Consider the following 22,262-nt stretch of genomic DNA (forward strand, 5'->3'; position numbering starts at 1 on the left):
CATTCCTCCAGCCTAAGACATCTTCTATAACTTTCCACTTTGTGTTTCCTCTGAAATTGTCATACACCCTCTCATGCATCACTTTCAAAGGAATATGCCTGATTTGATTGCATAACAGGACTAATGTAGATGCAGAGAGTAAGGCTTGCCCGAGTTGCTGCATTGAAAAAAGCCTTTCTCTGGAAATTTAATGAAGGGTTATTGAGAGGTGTTGAAATGATTAGGAGTCAACCAGGTATGGTAAAAAAAATACAGAACAAACAAATCAAAACAAAGGTTGGCAATGGTAAAAGCTGTTACCTACCCTAGACCTGAAAAGCAAGGGAGAACCATTTAATGGAACTTGGTTAGAGATACAGCTGAGTTAGAAGAGCAGCCAGAGAGGAGGGGGCTTTAGGGGAGGAGTGCAGCCACTCCCCAAACAGTGCCCGGACAAGATGAAGGGGATAGGGAAACACATTCCAGCTCTGCTTTCTCTGTCTCCTGTTGATGCATCCACTGGCTAATGTCAACCAGAAGGAAGATGCCAAGGGAGCATGGGATGTGGTGTGTAGTGATCAGCTTCTAGGGAAAAAAATGGAGCAGGGAGGGGTGAGAGAGAGAGAGAGTAACCTACACAGTCTAGTGATTCTTCTGGTATTCCGAGTTCCTGGTAGGACTCCTTACATATGAACCTAACACATATGGAATGGATGAAGGACAGACTCTCCACAAACCTCTGTATTTCTAGTTCTTTTGATTCATTTTTTTCAACAATCACAATAAAAGTAATGCTTTCAAATAAGTAAGTAAATTTATAAATGAGAAAACATGGCCAATTGTGTTTTCTCAAAAGTTGGAAGTTACCGGCATTGTACTTATCAGGAAACATATTCTGCTTGGCTTCTTACCTATAATATCTAATTAATGCTCACAGAACTCTGACAGGGTTCTGAGAGCATAATAAAGTTAGTATTCTCACCCCCTTTTACAGGTGAGGAACTGAGGATCAAAAGTATTTGAGAATAATCAGACAATGCTTTTTTCCTTCAATTCTCCACCTGAATAAAATCAAAACAGAAAAGTTATATGAATTATTAAATATTAAAGCCATTGCTTTAATAAGTTCAGAAATAAACCAATGAAGCAGAGCACTTCTCTCACTGCCCAGCTATGCAGATAGCAGCTGAAATACTGCTACTTCTATAGTCTTTAAGGTAGTCATTTAATGTCTTGGGGGGAAAATGATAGCTAAAACCATGAATATATTTATTTTATTTTAATTGAACACTTTTTTGAGAGACATACCAGATACTTGCTTAATTTTAAGTGATAAGTGCATAATAGCAAAAAAATAAAGGAAACAGAGATAAAGAATCTAGTGACAAACAATAATGAAAATAATAAAAATGCAAAAGCTCTGTCATATTTTTCCAATCTAATATTTTTTGAAATTTCTTTGAAAAAGTATTTTTGAAATTTTTATATGTGAGATATGACAATTACTATGTTATTGTCTTCATTTATTAAAACATTCTTTCACAAGAAAACAATGCCCAATTTTAACATGTTTTGTTGCATAGGTATATTACTTTTAAATTATTTTAATGCAAAATATGATATAACCTTATGCATATTATAAGCTCCTAATACATGCTTAAATATACTTTGCAACTATCTACTGCTTGACATATAGAAAGAACTAACATTTTATTGACTAATTGCTAATGCTTGTAATAATCCAGTTTATTCCAGTAGCAGTGAGCATCACTGAAGTCTAAGCGTGGTCTCAAAAACCCTGTTCCACTAACAGGAATCCAGGTCCTTTAGAGAAATGGGTATATTATGGTCTCAGGCAGGAAATACGCAAAATGAGCCTGGGCTATCTTGTTGCACCCCAAACCAAGGACATTATCAAAGAATTTTAGGATTACATAAAAAAGTTACAGCAGGCAATTACTGGAGCAAGAATGGAAAAGAACAGATACCCAAAATATCTGAGTACCCACAGTGACAGGTTTGGGTTTTTTTGTTTTTGTTTTTTCATCTTCAGGGATCATATTTCAAGACATCATTCCTTCCTCTCTGGCTTCATCTGTTCCGCTACTTCTCCACCCACTCTCCTTTAAACAAGAAGAAAGATTACAATACATTGAAACAAAAGGTCAGTTTAAACCTGCAAATCAATAAGTTGACAATGATCCAATAAACAAATGTCAGAAGTAAATGAACAGGCAATTTAAGAACAACAACATTGTGCCCCCCAATGTTTGAGGGACACAAACATTGAAATGTTAACTAGGGTAATTAGGAAAACACAAATTTAAAATACTAAAATAGCCTTTTCTTGCCCATCAGACTGGCAAATCTTTAAAACTTTGATTATATCAAATACTGGCAACAGTTTGTAAAAACAGGAAATGTTGGAATTCCAAACTGGCAAAGCTTTCCCTGACTGGGTAATTAGGCAGTCACACTGCACATTTGAAAACTGTATGCCCTCTGGTCCAACAATTCTGCTCTTCTGTATTTGCTTTAAAGAAAGACTCGTACATAACGTTTAAAGGGGCATTTACAGCACTGTGGACAGGCTACACTATTTTTCATCACGAAGAAGTGACACCAGTCTCAACAGTGGGGGCTTTAGATACATGTGAATCAGCCGAGAAAGAAAATCTTGGGGACGTCTTCAAGCTATAGTGTTACATTTTTAAAAAGTCACAGTGAAAAACATACAATGTAATATTATGTACATTTAAAAACCCACAAAATTATTTAATTTTGTATGTGTCCTGCATATATATATATTTACATGGGAAATAGGTCTGCAAAGATACACATAAAACTGACAGCTATAGTTATCTCTGGGGAGCAGAAACCTACCAGAAGTGGGAAAAATGAAGCTCTGCTTTATTTGTATTTTATATGGTAAACACAGTCAAGTATTCCAGTGTCCTTTATTTTATATTTTTGAATGTTGAGAAAATAATATTCCAATAACCCTCTAAGAGAGTCGATTAGGGCCCTATTTCATACATGAGGAAACAGGACTCCGGAACATGGCTGACCTGCCCCAGGCTAACAATAGCAGGGGTGACAATTTATTCAGGGTGACCTTAGAACCCATACAAAGACTTTCTCCTGTAGATCACGTGTAAAAATGATCTCCCATTTGGCACTGGTCAAAACTACTCTAAGGAGACATCTGGGTGGAAGACAGATTGGGAATAAGAAGTGTGTGCCGATACCATGGAATTGTATCGAGGAGGTTGTGGATAAGAAGAGGAGCCAATCCAGAACAAAACCCTGAGAAGTGGCAGCCTTTCAGGGATGAGCACAATTAAGGAAGCTGCTAGGAAAGCCAAAGAAGAAAGCGCTGCCTAGTCAGGAGAGGCGGAGTCAAGAACGCAAGCACAGAGGCCACTGCCAGGGAGAGGAAGTGGTCCGTTCGGCGAGGTGCTGCAAGAGGTCAAGTGAGTGCCATTTAGAGTTGATAACAAAGTCATCTGCTGACTTTGGGAAGAGAAACTTGGTGCATAGGACAGGCAGAAACCAGAACGCCAAGGGATGAAGTGTGAGGGAGGTAAAAGGATTTAACAGTGTGGCAGGTCCTAAAAATTTTAAACAGAATTACCATATGATCCAGCAATTTCCCTTCTGGTTATATAGCCAAAAGAATTGAAAGCAGAAACTCAAACAGATACTTACACATGCTCATTCATAGCAGTGTTATTCACTATAGCCCCAAAGCGGAACAACTCAAGTGTTCATCAAAGAATGAATGGATAGACAAAATGTGGTACATACATAACGGAAAATTATTCAGACTTAAAAAAAGAGAGAGAAAATTCTGGCACATGCTATGACCAGGTTGAAACTGACTGAAATAAGTCAGACACAAAAGGACAAATGTTTTATGATTTCACTTATACGAGGTGCCTGCAGCAGTCAGACCCACAGTGCAGCACGGTGTTTGCCAGGGACTGGGTGAGCGGCAGTGGGCAGTGGGGAGTCATTTTTTAATGGGTACAGAGTTTCAGTTTGGGAGGATGAAAAGTATCTGGAATGAAGGGTGGTGATTGTTGTACAACAATGTGCATACACTTAACACCTCTGAACAGTACACTTTCAAATGCTAAAAAAACGTCAATTTTATTTTATGCATATTCTCACACACACACACACACAGACAAACTATAAGGTCTTGGAGGAACTCAATGTCGACAACTTTCTCAAAAAGGGAAGTAGGTAGGGCCGATCAGGCAGAAGAAAGTTTTTTAAGATGTAGGAACTCTGACCAGCTCCACCAACCTGGAAGGGACCTTTTGAAGAAACAGTATGCCCACCACCCAGGTCCAAGGGACACAGTACCAAGGCAGCCCCTTAAAATCCAAGACATTGGGCGCTGTGTTTCCAAAAGTGGATCCATGTCTTTGGAGAGAGGCAGATATTTGGGCCCAGAGTTTTATAATAATACTCAAATATTACAATATTACAATTTTCTCAAAATACATAACATCTAAACAATGTTATTCACATTAATAACCTCTTCAAGGATTTTTTCTACAACTATCTCACTAAAGAATTCACATTGAATTTTATAATAATGGCATGCTGATAGGATTCTGTTTGGAGTTTTCTTTGTTTTGTTTTGTGTGAGGGATACCTTTCTTAGCAGTGTTTGTTCTCATTTATTTTTACTTTCGGCCAATTCATATAAAATATCAGTTTAGGTGAGGTGGAAAATCACCTCTAATTATACTTTACTGCCCCTTTTGAAAATAGAGTTAAGAGACAGAGGTACCCTGATAGTACAATAGTTTCTAAAGTCCAGTAAGGGGTGCTTACAATATGTGGAAGTTTGTATAATTATTAAGTTTTTCTTGCAATCCACCTCCTTCCTCTTCCTCAACAAGCAAGGGAGGTGGTGCTGGGACTGCCACATACAAATTGCAACTATCCGTTTGCTTCTTCTTCTTTTTTTATTCTTGTTCAAGTACAGTTGTCTCCATTTTCCCGCCACCGCTTGCCCCCACTCCACCCACCCCCACCCTCAATCCATGGTTTTGTCCCTGGATCCTTTATACATGTTCCTGGATGACCTTTTCCCTTCCTTCCCCCATTTCCCCCCTCTCCCCTCCCCTCTGGTTACTGTGAGCTTGTTCTTTATTTCAGTGTCTCTGGTTATATGTTGCTTGCTTGTTTGTTTGGTTGATTGGTTTCCACTTATAGGTGTTTCTATTAGGCAGTGACAAGAGAGCAGTACATATATAAGTATTTCTTTTTATTTGAAGTTGGCAATTGCGTTTGCTTTGATCAATTGTTTTAGGCCCTGTTTCGATCACTGTCCCCACTGTCCCATAAAAGTTGTTTAGTGCTCCAACCTGTTAGAAACTTAACCAGTTAAATGGTCAGCATGGTAGGAGGCGCACCCGTTTTTTTGTTCTTGTGCTGAACTGGAGAGAGACCATAGCACCTGGATAAGCAGCAGTTTCGGTTTTGCAATGCTTTATCTACATGCAGCAGGCAACTACTCATGAGAAAGGAAGTTTAAGACTCATAGGTAAAAAAAAAACCGCTACCCAGATTCCAGGAAAATGTCGTTTACTAAAGTAAATTTTTTTTGTTTCTTTTTACAAGATGTCTGTCGTCAGATTAACATTTAGGTCATACTCCAAAGACTTCAAATTAATTAGCTTTATAAAAGCAATTTCATTCCTCATGTATCAGCTTGGCAGTTTTCTTCCACACAGAGCAGTATTTTCTGGTTTTCTATGATAATCATTCAACCACACACAAGACGTTTCCTTATGTAAATGAGCATTACTTAATGAAGTACAGGCCTTGATAACTTTTCTAAAATTTGCTTACATATATAAATATGTGTGTACATTAGTTATATATGTGCACCTATACAAGTTATGGCCTGTTACTGTGATCCCAAGTGTAAGCTTTGTGCATAATTCTCCATTTTTATAACATTTATAAAGCATAATGACTCTGGTGTTTCACAACTTCCTCTTTTGGTAGGACCATCCTTCTCTCTGCAGAGGAAAAAGAAAATGACTCCAGAAGACAGTTGAGGGGAGAACAGAGCTCTTTGGAGGTGCCGGGAGTTTAACTCAACTATTTAAGCAGCTTAACAAGCAACTGTAAATAATACAGAGGTAAGAAGAAACTGTTACTTGCTATTTTTTATTTTATCATTTGGATTGCCATTGATAGAACAGCAATTTAAATGCTGGCTGGATTACAAAGTAGATTAGACAAATAATACCTCTCTTCAGTGAGTAGTCAATGTATTAAATATAAAAGTTTTAAAAACTTGCAAAGTTCCAACTTCACATGCAACCTTTTAAAAGCTAGAGATTTAAAAAATTCTCATTGATCTCATTATTTTAACTGCAAAGTGAAAAATACCCTTTCTTCCTAGTTTAATGCTGCAGGAATTTTTAGATTAATAATAAACTTTGAGAAATTCTTTTCTCCTAGCTCTAGTTTATTCCTAACACTTGTAAATTCTCCTACATATATCCTTTTGTTAATTTTGCATTTTACTAGTTGGACACTATCCAGGAAAAAAGAAATCTTGCATTTGTTTTTACCCACTGCCAAAATACATTGTATTATTTACATTGTGACATTTCAGTATTATTTTTCATGTTATCACATTATGATGATATTTAAATACTACAGAAAAAGCAATTTATAGTATAGGTAGTATGATTTTGAAATGTAAATGAGACAACTAAATCTAATTTCAGAAATTCAACTTTTTCTTAATAAAATTAATTTACAATAAAAATGCTTAAAAATAAAGCGAGAACTAAAACAAAGTAAGATCATTTGGATTCATAATTGGAGATCCAATTAAGCAAAAACTGATCTCATTAGTGAAATATTAAAATAACTTAAATCCAGCAGAAAACTTTTTCTTTATCGTGTCCATCTAGAGCAATGCTTATACATATTAAGTATTTAATATATATTTATTAGTTAGCAAATTTAAATCTTCCTTCTAAACACAGTTGGTTGGTTTCTTTATACTTTGGTATGAACATTACCATATATAATACATTTTTAAAATGGAAAATGAACTCTTCTGTTTATATATATGAAAGTTTGGGTGGTTTGCCGCCAGCTACTCATTTTGAAATGGTGGTAAACATCACGCATTTGGTGTTTGAGATTTGGTAAAGGTAAATATCCCAAGTAACGGAATATGAAAATGCTTACCTAACTTTTGAAAAAAAAATTTAATCTCATGTCTTCCAGCAGAGAAAGTTCACATTGTTCCATCAAATAATAGATTTAACTTGTATTAATTTGGATAAACAGTGTTCACCTACTAGTTCTATTACATTACCTGGAAAATAGGGGTTTTTGACCCAAGGCACTGTAACAGAGATTACAGGGAGAAGGAAAGCAGATGTTTAGTATTACAAATTCAGGAAATGCACTGTTGACTCAAGGCTGACATCCTTAAAGAGATCAACGTTTTTAAATGAAGTTGAGAGTTGTGAGAAACCCATAAATACGGTGCATCCTCAGCCTCTGTATCATACACTAATTAAACATGACTAATTCCATCAGAGTTTGGTTATGTTATTTACAACAATACTATTTTCATGACCTCTCTTTTTAATAAGGAAGAATTTTTAAATGTCCAGAATTTTAAGTATGAAATATATTTTTTATCCTGGACTATTAACTGTTGCAGCTGGTTTATACATAGTGTGGCATCACACTGAAGAACTGCTAATGGCCAAGAAGCCTGAGGAAATCGCAGTTTTAATTGAGGACCACTGTAATGAAGAGCAGCAAATACAGCGCAAGGCAGTCGGGAAGATGCCATCTTGCTGGCAAGACAGATGTGTTGCTGTTGCTGTTGCTGTTAAGAATTATGAAAGTTTCTGAACAAATAGCCTAGTTCTAGATTATGGAAAATAAGCTTGAAATTATTCTGTCTTTGAGAAAATTGTATGTACAGAAAAAATATAGTGCCTGTCTGGCTGCATTTCCATGAGACATAAAGATGGTTGAAGGCGACAGTTTTACATTGTCAGGAGACCAGGGCACGCATTGCGCATGCTTTTTATTGCCCAGGCTGTTGTAAGAAAAGGCATGTAGAGCCTGCCCCTAAAGCCACGTTTTTAAAGTGAAGTGAGATATAAGGTTGTAAACAATTTATTGCTGGAAAACAGAGATCTTGACTTTTGAACTATAGACACGTATTTTACTATGTTTCATTAAGGTCGCATTCACTTGACACACTAAGACATAAATTCGCATTGACGCTCATGAAAGTTGATTTCTGTGTAGCATTATAAAATTTTATATCTGTCTTCAAAAGGCATGGTTGCCTATGACAAGTGAGGGAGCTTGCCGGGGACCTGTCAACTGATTCGTCTCAAGGGTTGGTTGGGCTCATCTCACCACGTAGGGGTGGCTCCCTCCTTCACGATATGAACTTACCAGCTGCTGAAGCTGCTTAGGGTGGACTCTATCCCATCCCTGCTGTCTTTGTGCCTTTAAAATAATAACTCCACTTTGAAACCACAACGCTATTTGTTCTTTTGACATAAGTGAGGAGACTTCCAAAAGACCTTTTGAAAGGTTGAAATATGTGTTGGTTGGTTTGTTTTGTTTTTCCTCTGGTCGGTCTCTTTCATAGTTACAAAAATACAAAAGAAAGATTATAGTTTGGGCACAAACTAATAGGGACGGAATTCAGGAATAAAACTCCTCTAAATCTGGGTAATGTGGGTCTTTTGCTTTTAAAAAGAAATTCAAGTCCGCCTACATTGTTGAAGTATTTATTTGTAATACATGTGACTTTATATTCGTTTGTATGACATGTAGCATATCCATATTTATTATATTGATTTAAATATATGTTAAGTAAATGGTAAATTATTGTTTTCACAAAAATATGCACAGTGGCAGTACATGTGCTCTGTAAGAGAGAATATGTATCTTGTTTCCACATAAGAAATAGTTTCTGCCGATTTAAAGGACAAATGCAAGTATGTTTTCATTTCTGCATATTTCCATATAAAGTATACATTAAATACAGACAATTTACACTTAGACTTATACTAAGTAGAGACAATCTCTACTTAGAAAATAAAAACTGATATTTTTATAATCTTTAAAATATAAATTGTCGTTTGAGCAATATTGTTATATTTGCAACATTTACCTGACATCATTGATATTTTTATTTTACATGAACTAAAACTGGGAATTTAGATTCAATGTTTTCCAAATTCCTTCCAGCTTTATTTTTCATCTTTCTAGAAATGTGCAGAAAATAAATTTTAATTTTTTTCAGAATGAGGAAAATGCTAAATTTGTATTTTTAAATCCAAGGTTTAAAAAAATGGCATTTAAACCATTTGTTAATATAGGAACCATGGAAAGTAAATCAGAAATTAAGTTCGCCTATAGGCACTGTTCCATGAACTAGCATAAAATGTCACATCTCATCATTTTTCTACTTTATAGAGACTTCATCATACACTTTTAGTGTTTTGTATTATGTACAGGTTATCATATTCTCAAAATTCTTCTTTTTGGAAACAATATAAATAGTAATACAATCTTGAAAAACCACCAGTTTGTTCTCAATATGAAAAAAATAGTATTTTTTCAAAATATATACCTTAGTTAAATTTATTTTCGCTTTTTGTAGGAAAAAAACTTAAACAGGTGCTTTTATCCTTTTCTATGTTGCTGAACAGATCTGAATTAGAGGAGAGGCCAAAACATTCTCCATAAAATGGGGCTGTTTTCTGATGACACTAAATTTTTTAAGTGCTCACTAGAAACACTTGTAATACTTCATTTTTAACATTTTTTAAATTTAGAAGTAATAATTTCAAGCTTAAAAAAGTTCTAAAATAAAAATAATAAAATGAACTCCCATATACCCTTGCCAAGATTTGCCTACTTGTAATTTTTTTGCCCTATTTACTTTATAATTCACTCTCATTCTTTATATCTTTCATCTCCATAATTTTTTTCCCAAATCACCTGAGGCTAAATTATGAACAACATAGGCCCTTACTTCTGTGTCTTATTACTAAAATCGAGGTAGTGTTTTACACAGTAGTTACATATAATTATCTACTTCGTAAGTTCCATGGATATGATACTTTTATCTAATGTGTCCATATTCTAGTCATGCTACTCACCTAAGAATACTCTTTATGATATTTTCTCCTCCAGAAAAGGATCGAGTCCAAAGTCAAGTCTCACATTGTGCTGCAATGTCTCTTTAGCTCCCCCTTACTCAGGAACATTTCCACATAATTTCTTTGTCTTTTATGAAAGTGTTTACCCAAAATGTTAATGAGTGCAGCCTATTCATCAACTCCTTTCTTTTCAATAGAATGTTTCTCACTTTGCATTGTCTGACATTTCCTCGTGATGAGATGGTGGTTGTGCGTTTTCTGCTAGAATGTTGCACAGGTGACAGTGTTTCCTCTCTGGCTCTTGTCTCTAGAATGAGTGCACGGTGCTCGTCTGTCCCACACTGGCAATCATTTTGGTCTCCTAGTCAAGGCGGTGCCTGATTTCTACATTTTATAATGATGGCTCTCCACGAGAAATTCCCCATTGAGTTTAGTATTAATTGTTGCTCTGATCTGATGCAATCTTTCTTACCATCTGTACAAAGTGATGATATTTTAACTCCAAGACTCCTGGCACATGTGTGTCAGTCTTTGGCTTTCTACTGCAAGCAAAAGAAACTCTCTTCTCTTCCTTTTATTGAATTATTCATATATGTATGCCTCTGTTACTGAATTTCTGTCTTTGAAGTGCTTTGTGATTCATTACTGCCTAATTATTTGGATGCTGCAGGTGTCCACATTCTAGCTTCCATCTTTGTAGCCTTCTCCTACCATGTTAGTGAGTACTTAGTTATGTGTACTTTGTGGCTTAAAAATATGTCCTGGCTGATCTGACCGTTATCCTGTCCCACCCCTAGAATCATTCATTTCTCATTTTGTTTAGAATGGTGTTAGAGGCTAAGATCTGGGAGTCAGGATGCTCACTGCCACTGGAGTATTTTTGCTCCTTGAGTCTTTCAGGTAAATGTATTAATGCATGCATACAGGTAGAGACACAAATATACAAGTGTGCATACACAAACTGATATGCATAGATACATAAACACACACACATATACATATATTTTGCACATGACAAATTCATCTGATACCTCCAATTCCAACTTGTCTGCACAGGATTTTTGTTTGCCCTCCTCTGTTCTATATTTGTGTGCTCCTTTTCCCCCAGTACAAGCCCTGGGTCCTAACAATATCATCATTCTTACTCATTTGCTCGATTCCATAATACATCTGAAATCACTTCTGAATTGCTTTACCCCAATCACTACAACAAACAAACCTACTGAAAAAGAATGAGGGGTTTGTGTGTGCTCCTCCCCACCACACACTCAAACGCCACCAAATGCTGTGTTTGTAAGTTGTTTGAATGAATGAATCCTTCCTTCCTTCCTTCCTTCCTTCCTTCACTACCTCTCTTTGTCACTAATTTCCTTCCTCCCTCCCTGCTTCCCTTCTACCCTGCCTTCCTCCTCACCCCCTCCCTCCCACCCTCCCACTGTGTTCTTTCTTTGTTCAGGGTTATCACAGTATTCATTTGAAATACAATTGCGTTCATTTGTTTCAGCTTGTTTGCAGTTTTAGGATCTTTTTTTCTCCTTTGCATTCTTATTGATTTAATTTCATTTTTTAAATTGGTTTACTTTAATCTTTTTTCTCTAAGCCATGAAGATTAATTGCTTCTTGCCCCAGCTATTTTTATTAAACAAACCTCATATGTCCTAATTCAACCATTATGATGCAATTTAGAAATAAGTGATTGAGTTATTATATGAGCTTCTATCTTTATATTTCAATTCTATTCAAACTACATTTACTGTAGCCTGAAGTCAATTACCTTCCTGGGCATTCCAAAAACTGACAATTCCAGATAAGAAAATAGATATCTCTGGTACTGGTCAATCTTATACATTTATTATCCAGAGATTATTTTTTAAAATCTGAATATATCATCCCATAATTAGATAAGGAAAGAAACAACCATGGATCTGTGTAGTTCATAAGTACTAGGAAAAAATTCTTACTCTTTTACATAACTGATTCTAGAATATTCCTATCCTCACTACTCCCCCATATGCTACTCCACTAATCATAGCCCTGAATATATGTTAATATTTGTGGCAGCAAGTGGGTCCATGTCAAAAAATTTCTTTTCAATTTCCTTTCTGTCTCCAGATCTTGTGTATGTTACTCCTCTTCTTTCTCCAGACATCGTGTCCATTAACCTTAAATTTTAAAAAGGAAATCCCTATTACCTTAACTTTCTGCCAGTTTCTAGACTCATACCTCAAAGGGATCATAAAATTTCTTCACCCAGATACTGACAAGCATCTCAAAGACAACAGGTCCACAATAAAATTCCTCATTAACTTCCCTTCTCTGCTCCATCCCTGTTGTTTTTTACTCAGTAATTGGCATCATCCTACAATCAGTTATCTAGGTCAAAAGCACCACTGATTCCTTTCTTTCCCTCCCCCACATCCTACTTATCCATAAGTTTCAAAATATCCCAAGGCTGACCAGGCTCACGCCTTCCACCACCTGGAGTACCACTTGAGACTCTGTCCTAGACAGCTCGGTTCTGATTGTAGTCTCCTCTGAAGTTTCCCTTTTTCTATTCTTACATCCTTGCCAGCATTGCCTTTTAAATTTTAAGTCAAATTATGTGGCTCCCTTCTCAAAGTTCTTCAATGGCTTCCTATTTTAATTGGAATAAAATCCACATTGCTCACTATAGATTTCATGTCTTGGCCTCCACCTATACCTCCCCTCTCTTATCCTATTGCTCATCCCTTTATCCACTCAGCTCTGGCTCCGCTCCTCATTTGGCCCCTAGGATATTCTACCCCCATTTCTGATTCAGGGACCTTACACGCGCTCTCCCCTCTCTCCTGGCACGCTCTTCCCACACATATCACTGTGACACAATTCTTCTTTGTTTAAGTCTCTGCTCAGATGTTCCTCCAAAGGCTTGTCTCCCATGACCAACTGCACATTGTGCTGTAATAAGCTCTAGCCCACTCACTCTCTATCCTTTTGTCCCAGTCTAATTTCCTTAACAGCACTTAATACTACATAAAAATGTCGCCTTTATTTTCTTATTCAATTATTTATTGTCTGTTACTCCCACTAGAATGTAAGTTCCATGAGGGTAGGGATTTGGTCTGTTTCGTTCATGCTCTATCCTCAGTCCCTACAATAATACATGGAACACAGCAGGTACTCAAATAAATGGCGATTAAGATGAAGAGCGCAACATTTCTGAGCCACATGTACAGTGAAAATAGGCATAATAAAAATAACACCTACATCGAATGGCCGCCTGCAGCAGGCCATGGTCGTGGTAGGGCTCCAAACAACCATGCAGTTGACAGCTGGGGATATTTCTGTTAACACGGAGTGAAAGGAACTGAAACAAAAAAGTGGTCTCCAGAGACGACAAGTAGACCGAGTAGTTCTCCTTTTTTCTGTGTGGGCTCTTCCACTGAGCTGAGAAAAGAGGAGTTCTCGATGGCTGCTGCTAGTCTCTTACAAGCCTGGGCGGCGATCGCTCCGCATGGCTGCCCCGCTGCCCCGCTGCCCTGGCTCTCGTCTGCCCCTGCCAGCCCCACCCAGAAACACGTGCGCCCACCTTTGTTTGCGGGTTAGGATTCATTGCTTTCCTCCAGCCAGATGGAAGAGCAATCTCCTTTCAGAATCCTTTTCTGATTAACCGTCTGCCTGTGCTGGCCTCACGGCTGCACATATAGTTCACATATTGTTTTGCAATTATTTCCTGCTTCTATTATTGGTCGTGAAGTGGATTACAAAGCTGCTCTAGGGACACTGTTTCTTTTGTGCCAGAATATGAAGTTTAAGTTCATAAAAACGAGTCGGTTCTTGAGAGTATTAGAACCTAAATAACAAGGATGACCACGCTGATAATAGTGACAATGTCAAGAGCAACAGCTTTCCTAAACATTTCTTAGTATCCGTTTTAGCACCATTGCATAGCATTTGTAGTACTAGTTTTTTAGTAGCATTTTAAAATATCAGTTCATGTCAGGTGCTTCCCATGATTAACCAGTTTCATATTCAGAGCAAGCCTGTGAAATAAATAAACTTATTTCTATTTTACAGATTTTTTTTAAAAAAGCTTAACACAGTCCAACATGGGAAATATTGTCAATAATATTATAACAACTATGTATGGTGGGTGGTGGGTAAGTAGAATTATGGAGGGACAATCACTTAGAAGTTATATGATTGTCTGCCCACTGTCCTACACACCTGAAACTAAGATAAAATAACGTTCAATGCCAAATGTAATTGAAAAAAAAATTAGAGGAAGAAGGCTTAGTGTGTGAAAGACAGCTTGATAACGGTCACAGAACGGATCCTGGTGCACTGGTGTCTAAAGTGGACCTTTGTCACATTGTTACTTTGCTTCTGCTTCTTTGTTGAGAAGGAAGGCAGACAAAGCTGTGGTTTAGACACAGTTAATTAAATGGTGGAGCCCCAGCCTCAGATGTCTTATACTCTGATTTGACAAATCTTAAAAGAAGCAGATTTTCAGCATAATATGAAAAATAAAAAGTGTTGCCTGAGACAGAAGGAAAATTGACAGCTGTACTTTCAGGGGCCGTGGTGATGGCACAAGCTCCCTGGGAAGAAACAACTTTAAAGTTGAAGCATCGACATTGTCATTAGGTGGAAAAGAGTTGGGTAAATCCACTTTCAAAAAGCTCAGAAAAATCTCAAAGAACTGAGAACACACTTTCATGCTTCAGGAGATTTATTTTGAGCCATTTTTTTCTCTATTCGATTGTCCTCATAGGAGGTATTTGCTAGGTCTGCCTCTGTGGTTCTTCTCAGGAAGTAGGGGGTGTGAGAGAGGATTTTAGCTCTTGTGAGAAGGCTCTGTTTTCATTTTGAAAGGCGTTTGTTCACGTATTTATACATCAAGCATCACCCATGTGAGCATTGATCTAGATACAGGGCAGGCAATGATGGACAAGACCAAGTTTCTGCCCTCAAGGACCTGAACTTGAAGTTACCGGGGAAAGACAATGAGTAAACTAGTAAACAAGTAAATGTTTGGAAAAGGAAGTTTCAGGTGGTGATAGCCAGGAGAAGATTCGGCAAAGTAAAAGAATAGAGAGACAGAGGAGGAAAACAAGGTTTACCTAGCTGGCCTCCAGGCTGGCCTCTCGAAAGCAAAATCATTAAATTAAGCAAAGACCTGAGCAATGAGAAGGTGGAAGCACCATGCAGAGAACTCAGGGAACAGTGGCCCAGCAGGAGGGATGGGAAGAGCAGGGGCAGGAGGGAGCCTGGCATATTTGAGAAGCAGAAGGGGGATTACAAGCCTCAGAGGGTGGTGGGAGATGAAGCTAAGGAGGTGACAGAAGACTAGGTCACCGAGGTTGTAGGCCAAGAACAGGACTTGTACATGGTGAGCAAATATTTGCAAATACATGCACATGCGTGAACTAGGGAGGGGCATGCAATGAATGAACCATTCATTATCTGAGTTTAACACAGGCCAGGAAAACTGTTGTTCGAAGGCACGCAGGAATTACTTCTGAGGTCACAAGCTTTCTTCGGAAATAAATTATTATATTTCGAGAAGTTTCAGCTAAGCTGCATTTACCTTCAAAGGTTAACTGTATTTTCCTACCTTTTCATTTCCATAACAGCTGTGAGTCTGATAAAAGTGAAAAGGGATCAAATATTATTTAAATTTGCCAACTTAAAATTTTCCAGCTATTTGACTACGGAATAACTGACACTACTATGGCCATTGAAAATAGGCCCACTGATGTCTGGTAATGGGGTCATTAGGCGCTCTCACTTTTGCATGGCTACGAAGCAGAAAAGGCCAGAGAAAGGCTGCTTTGCAGTGTCCAGTGACAGCAGACAATAGAGACCTTGCAACAGCAACCTGTTTCACGTCCAAGCGGTAGTAACTTACTCTGCATTTGCCACAGTAATCATACATTTTCTCCGATGTATTTCTATTATCTCCGTAGACCTAAATGACCCAATTGTTAACCTTTTAAGTCAAAAATTAGTGGCATGCAACTTTTGGAGGGAGCTGGCAGGTTAAATGTGATTTGGGAAGGGAATGCAAGCGCTTACTGAAAAGAGCATATTCTACCACTATTATAAGTATTATTATTGCTTAAGCAGGGTCAACATCTGTCCATTAAGAAGCAAATGAACAAATGGCCTCCCCCAATACTTAAGAAGCTAACAACAGGGAGAGGAAGGGATTTAGAAGTACGATTTGATAGTTACAGAGTAGTCAGCAGGTGTAAAGTACAGCATCAGGAATGTAGTCAATGATATTGCAATAACTCTGCAAAGTGAGCACTGGAAATAGAAGGGCGAGCACTTAGTGAGGTGTCATTGTGTAACCACTGTAATATACACCTAAAACTAACACAAAATAATACTGACTTAACTGCAATTGAAAAATAAAATTCAAAGTTCTTTAAAAAGTACAAAATAAAAAATAAAGAATATTTACGGAAGTGAACACAGAGTTATGGACAATGAGTATGGCTTCTATTTCTGGTTAAGAGATGACAGTCAAAAATTCTACTGTGGCCTTTGACTGTGTGTGCCAGAAGGATGACAATAGGTGGAGTGTGGAGGAACACAGTTGTAATTTTCCCAGGGCAAGCAGACATCATATTGTGAGAGCCAGAAGCTAATTTTTGAGTGCTCCTGGCAATGCCCAGATAGGAGACCATATGCCACTGGTATTGGGAAGTGTGGAGGTGTACAGACAACTTATATGCTGTTTAAGTGGTGCATTTTATCTTATCATGTAAATATGATGATTCACCATATGACCAGATTATTGCAAAGTGTGAGGTGCTGTGTGGTTTCCAAGGGCATGTGTGTGAGGGAATAAATGTGTGACAATCTGCGATGTGTGAATATGAGAGAACACTCCTAAAACACGAAGCCACTCCCTGACCTGCTGCTCACCTTAGGTAGACAGATTACCCAAGTAGCATATCTGCTGAAAGTAGGAGAGTAGCAGGTTTTCTCTCATAAGAGTAGCACCGTTTGTTCATTTAGGAGCGGAGCATAGAAAGAGCACATGGCCTTGAGACGTGACTCTGTTTAGCTAACTTGATGATCACCCTCCAGAACTGGATGCTGAGGATGCTTCTCCCTCTGCCTTATGTGGCTTTGTTCCTCTGGTTGGAAAAGAATCTTCTTCACAAGTGTAAATTAAATCTTCCTCTTTCTGCTGATGATGTCATCATTCCTGGGGCCCAAGCCTTTGTTACCAAATCATACTCAGCAGCGCATTATCATTCTTTTCTCCCTTAGAGTTCTGAGCCTGTTTGTTCTGGTGAAGTTGAGAGACACATTTTTCAGGGAGGTAAAAGTAAAAGCTGCGGGGGGGGGGGGGGGGGGGGGGGGGCAGGCGGGGAAAGCTATGCCTGGAAGGATCTCTTGACTGTGTTACTGAAAAGAAACAAGTAGACAACTACATTTTTATCCTATGGCAACGGTTCTTACCGAGTAACAAAGAAATCATAGACGGCTCTACAGGAAGAAGTTTCCACGCAGCCGTGCAGCAATACAGTCTTCTGTAAAGTGGTTAGAAGCGTTTTGCTTGGCTCGGGTTGTTCCTCTGCTGTTTTGCCTTGTCAGGCCGGTGGCAGGGAGGGGAGTCGAACCAAAGAAAGCTGTGCGCTCACCCAGGAAGACTGATGTTTCTGAAGTGCCTGCCTCTCATTCCAGAGAACATCATGGATTCCCTTTTAATTACATCCTACCTGCCTATTCAAAAACCCTGTACGAGGATCAGCTTCTTCTCTTGCAAAGAGTAGCTGTACATGTCTTCAAGTTGTCACTTAATTTTAATCTTTATATGTAGACGATACCTGAAGTTTAACATGAGTTTATTCTTTTGAACATTGTAGATTTTAAATTCATAGCGATTGTCTATTGTAAATGACAGAAGGAGCGATCCTTTCTCAAAAGCCCGGCTGGGTTAAGTTCACTTTCACGGTGGCATTCATCATCCCAGTTTTAGGCAGCACACACTGGAAGTTTCAGGAAGCTGAGGCTTAGAGACTGTCCAGAACCCCGTGCCTAGTGACAGGCTCCAAAGACTTTTTTTTTTTTTCTTTCACAGGAATGAAGGCCAAGGGCAAAACAGCAGCCTTTGAAATAACACTCTCTTGTTTTTTAACCCGATTCTTCTAAAAAGTGTGGTGCACACACAGGCCGGAGGGAGGTGGGTTTGTTCTATTGCCAAGGGCCGTGAACAATACGTGCAGAAAAGCAAGCTTGCAGCAGGCCTGACGGTTCCTCATGGAGAATGGCCTATGTGTCATACTTAGCAAGTATGTGCCTGTTGTCAGTAACGCCAAGGCAGACAGTGTTCTCCCTTAGTCACCTGGTAATTTAGTCATAAATGAAGTAGATTTACTTGAGTTGGCTTCTTCTTTCACTAGGGCAAGGAAGATTCCCAAAGTTGTGCCCAGTATCATCCATGGGCTGCCTTTTCCTTACAACTGATGTGGCAACCTCATATAAATTGGATATTTAATGCCAAGCCTGCCCTTTCCCACAAGTTCAAATCTAATCTAACAAAGTTAATGTCACCCAGGGTCCATGTAGAGTTTTCAGTGTTTAGGGATTCCAACAAATATATTTACAGCTTTTCCCAAGACCTACCTACCAGACTGTGTAAGAATAAACAGACTTCATAGTCTTCAGAAGGTAGAAAAGCTATTCTGACTTAGTCTGTAATTTAGACTATCTTTAGAGAAGGATGACTTCATGAAAAGAGACGCCCAGGGTGGCCAGCCTCTATTATCCAGTGAACTTTTTCTTTACTTAATTGTAGAGACTAAAAGACAGGTAGGGAAGTACTTTTGTGGGAACATGGGAGTCCTGCAGCTGTAGAAAGAAGTTACACTCTGCATGGGAGTAAGCCTGTGGGCTGGAGTTAGACACTACGGCTCTATTGCTAGTCTAAAGCAATCAGGTATAAACATCTTTGGAATGGTACCTGAACGCAAGTAATAAACTCCTGTTAAAGGCACTTGACACATTATTTAAAATAAGCACACATTCCTTTTTATATCCAGGAACAGAAAAAAAAAATTTCATCCAGGAACATTTTTTTAAAGAGTCTTTTACTTGGATAAAACAAAAGATAATACCATTGGCTTTTTAAAAATATTCAAAATTAGCTCTGGCTAGTGTAGCACGGTAGATTGAGCATTGGCCTGCAAACCAAAAGATTGCGGTTCAATTCCCAGTCACTGCACATGCCTGGGTTGCAGACCAGTTCCCAGCAGGGGATGCATGAGAGGCAATTATACATTGATATTTCTCTCCCTCTCTCCTTCCCTTCCCCTCTAAGGATAAAGAAATAAAATCTTAAAAAATAAATCAATTAAATAATTAAAAATATTCAAAATATATTTATTTATTTCAGAAAGACAGGGGAAAGAAAGAGACAGAGATTGGTTCGCTGCTCCACTTATTTATTCATTTATTGGTTGATTCTTGAATGTGCCTTAACTGGGGATCAAACCTGCAACCTTGGTGGATTGAGACAATGCTCTAACTAACTGAGCAACTTGGCCAGAGCCTACTGGATTTTCATACATTAATTCAAAAGCTGACATGTTGTACTTTTTGGAAGTATGAAAGAGAAGCTGGCTTTCTCGGTACATATCAAAAACTCAAAACGGTAAGCCCAGGAAACGAATGAAAGTACACACACACACACACACACACGCACACATATTCACAAAAACCAATGTAGCAAGGACAGCACAGTACTAATCAGCTGAAAAAAATTTTTGGTCCTTGCTCAAGGGCTATGTGGTGGACCCCCTGCATCTTATCAGAAATAAAGTCGCCATCTCATGTCTCCAGTAATGGAATTATGTTTTACAGATTCTACTTTATAAATCAGGGTAGATGTGTGGTGTAAGTACTATGATGGCGTTCACATATAGACTTCTATATGTTTGAATTCAATGAAAAAAAGCATAAAATACGGATAATTGTTTATCTTTTGAGTTCAGATTCATTGGTTGTCACTTGTTTCCCTCTTTCTCTACACCTGGCCCATTTATATTCGTTAATCGACTGGAAGTGTTTACTGTTTCATATCTGTTGTCCCTGCTGTGTGGCACGTTCCAAGAGGCTTGCAGTCTCGTTGTCCTCGCCCCACAGCCTCAGTGTCCAGGAAAAGCCAAGATTATGTCAGGCGCTCAGGGACTTTCTGAGAACGGGACAGGAAAGCAGACAGCGAAAAGGCTTAGAGTGAAAATCCAGGAGTTAGTGATGACCTGTGGCCAGAAAAACTTGAATAGGGGCAGGAGTGTTCCACGCTGTCTGAAAATACATCCAGCACGGAGACGGCTAGATGGAATCGGGTCCTGTCCATGGTTGCTCATTGCTAAGCTTCTGGCAGAAAAATGGCCACTCAGATGCACCCAGGTGTGGCTGGAAGGGTTATTTGGAGTAATGGCACATTCGCAAAGACCATAAATTAAAGACTGCTAACATAACCTGCAAATGAGCTACCCATGAGAAGGGTCTTATTAACTTATTTGCATTTATAATTTAACTATATTAATTTGTTGAACGAATATACAATACATACTAAAATTTGCAAACACATTTTACCAACAAAGTTATATATATAATACATATGCATATATGTATATCTTTTCTACACCATACATATATTCTCTATTTAACATAAATAAATGCAAAAGGAAGTGCCCCAGGACCCTAGTGGCTCTCAGAGGTCACAGTGTCATTCTCAAGGGACTTTCATAATCACAAGTTATTACTTTTTTCCCCTCAAGATGACTTGATCGCATTTTATTTTATTTTATTTTATTTTACAATTTCTTTGAAAGACACAGGGTAGAGTATTTTAAGCAAACAGCAACCTGAGCATGAAAGAGTGTGTAGGAGTATACTCTGTGTGGCCTTGATTGTTTGTCTCCTTTGTCTTTAAGCCCACAAGCTGCTGACGTTTACCGGGTAAAGAGGGAAGCATATTTCCGTTGCCCGAGAAGCACCGTGTCCAGCCAGGCGCACGACGGCGGTGCACCCCCACCCAGCTCCCCACCCCTAACTCTGCTTGGAGACAGAGTCTCCTGCCGACAGCGCTCTTTCTCTACAGCCCAACACACTTCACTTGCCAAGGGGACAGACACGGAGCAGGCCAGGGGGTTGCCACTGATTCTAGATAATGCCACTACTTAAACTCCCGCTCTGTGGTAGAAAACCTTCACTGCACATTGGAATCATCTGAGAATCTTTACGAACAAAAACAAACAAACAATCAAAAACCCAACCGAGACTTGAGTATCACTCCCAGAAATTCGATTTCATTGATCCAAAATGCCCGCAAGAGCACCTGTCTGAGTTTCCATTTCTTCCTTTGTCAGATGGTCTTAAATGTACCATCTCATAGGCCTCCAGTGGGGGTTCGAGGAGATAATGTGGGTAGTTAGAGTCCCGGAGATGTCAGAACTCACCAGTTTCCCTCGCACAGAAAGGGAGGGGACGGGGGTGGGGAGTCTGGGGAGGTGAGGAGGAGGGATCCTTTCACAGCCAATTAGTGCTTTATTGTAGTTAACAAACTATCCTTTGTCAAAGCAAACAGTTTTAAAGGATTAAGCCTCATTCTCGCCTTAGTGCAAATGACTTTAATCAGATAATCTCCCATCACCTACTTGAGGATTTGTTATCCAAGTCCCCAGAAGCAGGAGGAGAGTTGCGAGGCCGACCTAGGACTCACCGAAGGCAGGGTCAGGACATCTGCAGTCTGGGAACCCCAGGGTCTCGGAATTGGGCTTGACACTTAGGAGGCTAAAGGCAGCGTGAAAAATAAGAAAAACAAACTTTCTCCCCAGGTTGCTAGGGCAACGATTTGTTTAAAGTGGTCATATGATCAAGTTGCTTGTCTGTCTATTGGCCCGCCACCACTTTCCTGTGTCATTCTTTCTGCCATGAAGCCCTAACATGCGCCGGGTAATTTTACCGTTTGCCAGCTGTTTGGGGGTCTGTGCCGAGCAAGGCCTGGCCCAGTCTCATCCCCCTTGCCATCTGCTCGGCACATGTGAGCACTCAGAGTTTGCTGGATTTAACGAAATTGTT

At 38.8% G+C, this 22,262-nt stretch overlaps 1 protein-coding gene and 1 long non-coding RNA gene across 3 annotated transcripts in view; one reads left to right on the forward strand and one right to left on the reverse strand.

Annotated features, from left to right (window-relative positions):
* Positions 1-479: 479 nt before the first annotated feature.
* LOC118986102 (uncharacterized) lies at positions 480-21,921 on the reverse strand. The gene is made up of 3 exons (XR_005066308.1): positions 21,839-21,921; positions 1,989-2,102; positions 480-564 (listed from the first exon to the last, which is right to left on the reverse strand). It is a non-coding gene; the product is annotated as an uncharacterized LOC118986102 (long non-coding RNA).
* The window catches only part of MBNL1 (muscleblind like splicing regulator 1), a 193,543-nt gene continuing 177,163 nt past the window's right edge, over positions 5,883-22,262 (forward strand). Inside the window, exon 1 of one of the 2 annotated variants that reach the window (XM_037044790.1) lies at positions 5,883-6,146. The gene's annotated coding sequence lies outside the window, so the exon portion shown is untranslated. The remainder of the gene's footprint in view (positions 6,147-22,262) is intronic. The other variant, XM_037044802.1, reaches the window with a different exon arrangement.

This window comes from Sturnira hondurensis, unplaced genomic scaffold (genome assembly GCF_014824575.4).
Source record: "Sturnira hondurensis isolate 20B ecotype Veracruz unplaced genomic scaffold, ASM1482457v3 Scaffold0004152, whole genome shotgun sequence".
In the NCBI taxonomy this organism is placed as follows: Eukaryota; Metazoa; Chordata; class Mammalia; order Chiroptera; family Phyllostomidae; genus Sturnira; species Sturnira hondurensis.